This window comes from Macaca fascicularis, chromosome 11 (genome assembly GCF_037993035.2).
Source record: "Macaca fascicularis isolate 582-1 chromosome 11, T2T-MFA8v1.1".
NCBI lineage: Eukaryota > Metazoa > Chordata > Mammalia > Primates > Cercopithecidae > Macaca > Macaca fascicularis.
The window spans coordinates 8244144-8249100 of NC_088385.1; the positions used below are offsets into that span (position 1 = coordinate 8244144).

General features: G+C 43.3%; 1 long non-coding RNA gene across 1 annotated transcript in view; it reads right to left on the reverse strand.

Annotated features, from left to right (window-relative positions):
* LOC141408018 (uncharacterized) overlaps positions 1–4957 on the reverse strand; it is a 75154-nt gene that overhangs the window by 36926 nt on the left and 33271 nt on the right. The gene's annotated exons all lie outside the window — the stretch shown is intronic.

Consider the following 4957-nt stretch of genomic DNA (forward strand, 5'->3'; position numbering starts at 1 on the left):
GAGGGCAAACGATGCCTCTGACTTTGTGGATTTTGTGTAGTTCCATTACTCAGGCATTAGAGTTACTTGAAACTGACTCAGAGCATGGCGATACTGCCACAGGAGGTGAGGCATCTGAAGCTTTAGAGAGGAATGATCCTAGAGGGGAACATATTTACTCCCCGGTTGTTGAGGACAAGGAATTGGAAAAAGAGCTAATGCCTCCTTCATCTGAAGGAAATTCTGATTTGCAGCGCATTTTAGAGATGTTACAACAGTTGTTAAAATTGCAAGGTACCGCTGCTCCTGTTTCTCCTCTCTCTCTGCCATGAGCCTTCCCTGTTACCTTCCCTTCTGTTCCTTTGGAAAAGGATTTCCCTTTGCCTCCACCTCCAACCTCTTTGCCTATGTCAGGTCAGGTTTTCTCTGTGCCTCTTCCTCCTGTAGGAGCAAAGAAGGAATCAAAGGAGAAGGATGACTTTGAGGAATTAGATTTATTCCCAATAACACGGGCTGCTTTCGGCCCCAATGCTCAGCTCCCAAACGGTGGCCAGAATGTGACTTTTACAGCCCTACAATTTAAATTTTTGAAAGAAATGAAAGCTGCAATTTCTAATTATGGACCTCAGTCACTATTTGTTCTTGGCCTTCTCGATTCCTTCTCTTTAGAACATATGATGATTCCTATTGACTGGGAAACGTTGGGACAGGCTGTCCTTGATCGTTCACAATGGCTTCAATTAAAAAGTTGGTGGTGGGAGGAAGCAAGAGTACAAGCTAAAAAAAATGCTACCCGAAATCCCCCAGGACCTACTGAAGAGCAGCTTACGGGTTCAGGACAATACGCCACTCTTAATGCTCAGGCAGGCCTAGATGATATTGCTCTCACTCAGATTAAAGCCTTGTTTATAAAAGCGTGGACTAAGGTTGAAATAGCGGGTAAAACTTCTTTATCTTTTGTAAAGATCCTACAAGGAGCCACTGAGCTGTATCCAGATTTTGTAGCCCGTCTTCAAGATGCTGTATTAAAGACTGTAGGTTTAGGCCCTGCTGCTAAAATTCTTTTGGATACTCTGGCTTTTGAGAGTGCTAATCCCGAGTGCCAAAAATTGCTGCGTCCTCTAAAAGCTAGTGGAGCTGATTTAGCTGAATACATTTGGGCTTGTGCAGGTGTTGGAGGAGCTATTTACAATGCTCAATTGTTTGCTGGGGCACTTTCTAAGGCTTTAAAAGGCAATTCTAAACAAGGTATATGCTATCAATGTGGGAAACCCGGTCATTTTAAAAAGGAATGCCAAAAAAATTAGGCTCTTCTGCTCTAAAAGAAAAAAGGTTACCATCTGGTATGTGTAAACGATGTGGCAAGGGTCGACACTGGACCAATGAATGCCGTTCAAAAACTGATAAAAGTGGGAATGTATTGTCACCCCTCTCAGGAAACGGGAGCCGGGGCCCGCAGGCTTGGGGCCCCAACAACTACAATGCAGGCCTACCCCAGTACCCAGTGAGCAGTGGCTTACAACATCAAGGAATGACCTCGAGTCCTCCTTAAAGACATCTTACCCTACCCCAGTTTCTCAGCTTTATGCTGCCACTAAGCAGAGTGCCACTGCTGACCTAGCTACTGTCCAACCTTATACTTTATCTCCTAATGGAGGCATATATAAGTTGGTGACCAGAATGTGTGGTCCTTTGCCAAAGGGACATGTAGGACTTTTACTAGGTTGAAGCAGCAGCGCTATGCGGGGGTCAATGGTGGTCCCAGGAATTATTGATTCTGATTTTACTGATGAAATCCTTATTATGGTACAAGTCTCACAATTTATGCGCCTAGAGGCAGGGGAACGTATTGCACAAAGTTTGACGTCTTTGAACCCTATGAGTCCTGTAAAAGCTTTGCTGACCTCTGTTTCTAGTAATGTATTGATTGTTGTTCTTGCCTTTGTCATTTTCACAGTCTGTTGGAGATGGTGCCAAAGGGCAAACACCGAATCCCAGTGAGCCCAACATGTAATGATGGTTTTAAAAGAAATTCATACTTGTAAATAAGGAAAGGGGAAATGTAGAGGACTACATGCTTGCAAACGTTCCGATAAGTCCCGATAAGTCCTGCTCTTGCAAACCAAGCAGGGCGTTCCTTCCCTGTAAACAGGGAGGACAAAGGAGCCAGCTGCAAACAGCAGACCCTGGGGGCTTGTTTATGTGTAAACATCTTGAAAATCCAGAAAGTCAGGGAAAGGTCAGAAAAACAACGATGTATCTTGTGACTTGGCAACATTCCACAAACGACTGTATAAAACAAAGCAGAGCACGCCATTTGAGGCAGCCGCCACGTTTGTCTTATCTTGTGTTGTCTTGTGTGTTCATTCCTTTGTTTAGGAAACATGGGGACCCCAACAGGCGTGAGCCACTACACCCGGCCTTCCAAACCAATAGCTTTTCTAGGTTCCTTTATATATCAAGAGCTGAAGTCTTCTGCCACAAATGCTTCTGAGGTTTTATTTTTAATATGTAGCATTTATTCATTCCTAGCCACGAACCATGCACTGTGTTAAGGTACTCACTAAAACCTTGCAACTACCTAGTTAAGAAGGTATTATTACTGTCATTGTACAGATGAAAATGAGACATGGAGATGTTAAGCAACTTGGCAAAGGTCATCCAGAGAAGCAAGTTTGGATGCAAGTGTGGTGCAAGTGGTGTGTGTGTGTGTGTGTGTGTGTGTGTGTGCGTGCACATCTGGGTTTTAGGAGAGGGATGGGAGTCTCACTTTTGGCAGAATGCTAAACCATGAACATGGTCCACTCTGCTTCTCTTTTCTCCCTCTTCTTTACTCTTGATAATTGCACTATACTTCCAGAAAATTGCCAGGTAAGGCACTATCCCTCTTCGTTTTTACCTTGCCATAACAGAGAGTTTAACACCAACAGTATTGCCAGAAATAGCTTTTCCTGAAATACAGCAAATTGTGTTTGCACCAAATGGACCTGCCACTTATCCAGAAGTCACTCTGAGCAGCACAGAGGACTTGGCAATAACAATGATGGACGGCACACCCTGCACCCTCCTTTCTATTGTTTATTTGTTATCACCATGCTGCAGACTCAGGTACTCTTTACATTTGCAGATTCTTCCACTCCGTTCATAACAACTACACAAGCCTGAAGGGCAAAAGGGTGAAGGCCTTCACCATCAACAAGAAACCTTTATTGAAGAAGGCAGCACAAAGGAGAATAAGTAGCAGAGAAGCTGAGTAGGTAAGCTTTGAAGTCAAACCAGAGAGGTTCAAACCTTGCCTCTGTCTGGTTGTGTCATTGAGCTCATGGTGGTAGAGGCAAGACATGGTTTGTCTTGAGCTGAATGACCGTGGATAAGTTCCTTGAGTGTACATAAGCCTCAGTGTCTTCATCTGTAAGATGGAGATAATAATAGCACCAACCTCACAAGCTTGTCATGAATATTGAATGACATTAGAAATGCAAAGTGCCTGCCTACATCAAGAACCTAAAAGCTGCCTTTTATTATTGCAGATCTTCTTTGAGTCATGCTTAGTGCTAAGAACGTATTACGTCGCCTCAACCCATACCAGCTGGGTAGGGAGACAGGGCACATATATGAAAAACTATCATTGATAATACAAGGTAGACAACTGTCACACAAATAGCATAAATGCATAGAAAATCCAAGGAAGAAATAAACACCAAATTATAAAAAAAAGTAATTAGATTACAGATGGCAGTCCAGAAAGAGCAGGTAATTTTACCAATACTAAAAGCAATTTTTGAAAAAGAAATAAAATCCAAGTCTTCTGGTACATATTGTAGAATTTTTAAAAATAAAACTGTGCCACAATAATATTAAGGAAAATAATCTTAACAACAGCAGTAGTTGGCTGAGTGCAGTGGCTCATACCTATAATCCCAGCACTTTGGGAGGCAAAGGCAGGAAGATTACTTGAGGCTAGGAGTTGGAAACAAGCCAGCCTGGGGGACATAGTGAGGCCATATCTCTACAGAAAAAAAAAATTAGCTAAGCATGGTGGTGTGGCACTGTAGTCCTAGCTGCTCAGGACGCTTAGTCAGGGGGATTGCTTAAGCCCAGGAGTGTGAGGCTTCAGTAAGCTATGATTGCACCAGCCTGGGTGAAAGAGCAAGACCTTGTTTCTTAATAAGAACCAACAAACAAACAAAGAAACAAACAAACAAAAAAAACAGCAGTAGTAATTAACACTTGGAAGTCACCTTTTATGAGCCAGGCATTTTATACACATTATCTTATTAAATCCTCAAATTAACCCCAGGAGGGAAGTACTGTATTTTTCCCTATTTTACAGAAGAGAAAATTGAGGTACAGGAAGATAAGTAACTTGCCCAAAGTCCTACGGCCAGAAAGAGGCTGAACAAGGACTTAAACCCAGGTTTTCAAGCAATCACAATGGAACGTTGAAGGGGAGAGGAGAACAGCGTAAGCAGGAGCCAGGGAAATGACAGGCCAACTCTTAGTAGGGGAAACAGACATTCATGGCAAGTTAACGGGCCACCTCTACTGGAAGAGAAAGTTCAAGTAGAGGAGTTAGCAGACACAGAACAGTGTATAAAGCAGATGAAAGAAGGCTCTGAATGCCAATCCAGACAGCAGAGTTTCTCTTTGTCTGTTGTTTGGTTGGGGAGAAGACAGGAACAGAAGACGGGAGTCTGACAATTCTGTAGTTAAGGGGTTTTTTTAGACTCATCTGGTTACAGACAGAGTGAAGAGGAAGAGTCCAGTGGGAGGGAGACCAGTCATTGGCTAACAGCAGCAGCTCTGAGGAAGGATGAGGTGTTTTTCAGGTGTTCCCCAACTTGCCAGGGACACACAGCCACAAATCCACCTCCCAGTCTCACCACAGAGCATCGAGAAACTGATACTGTCTATCCATCTCTCCCTACAGGCTGTAGTACTCTGTGTCCACAGCAGTAGACAAAGTCCTTTGGGAATC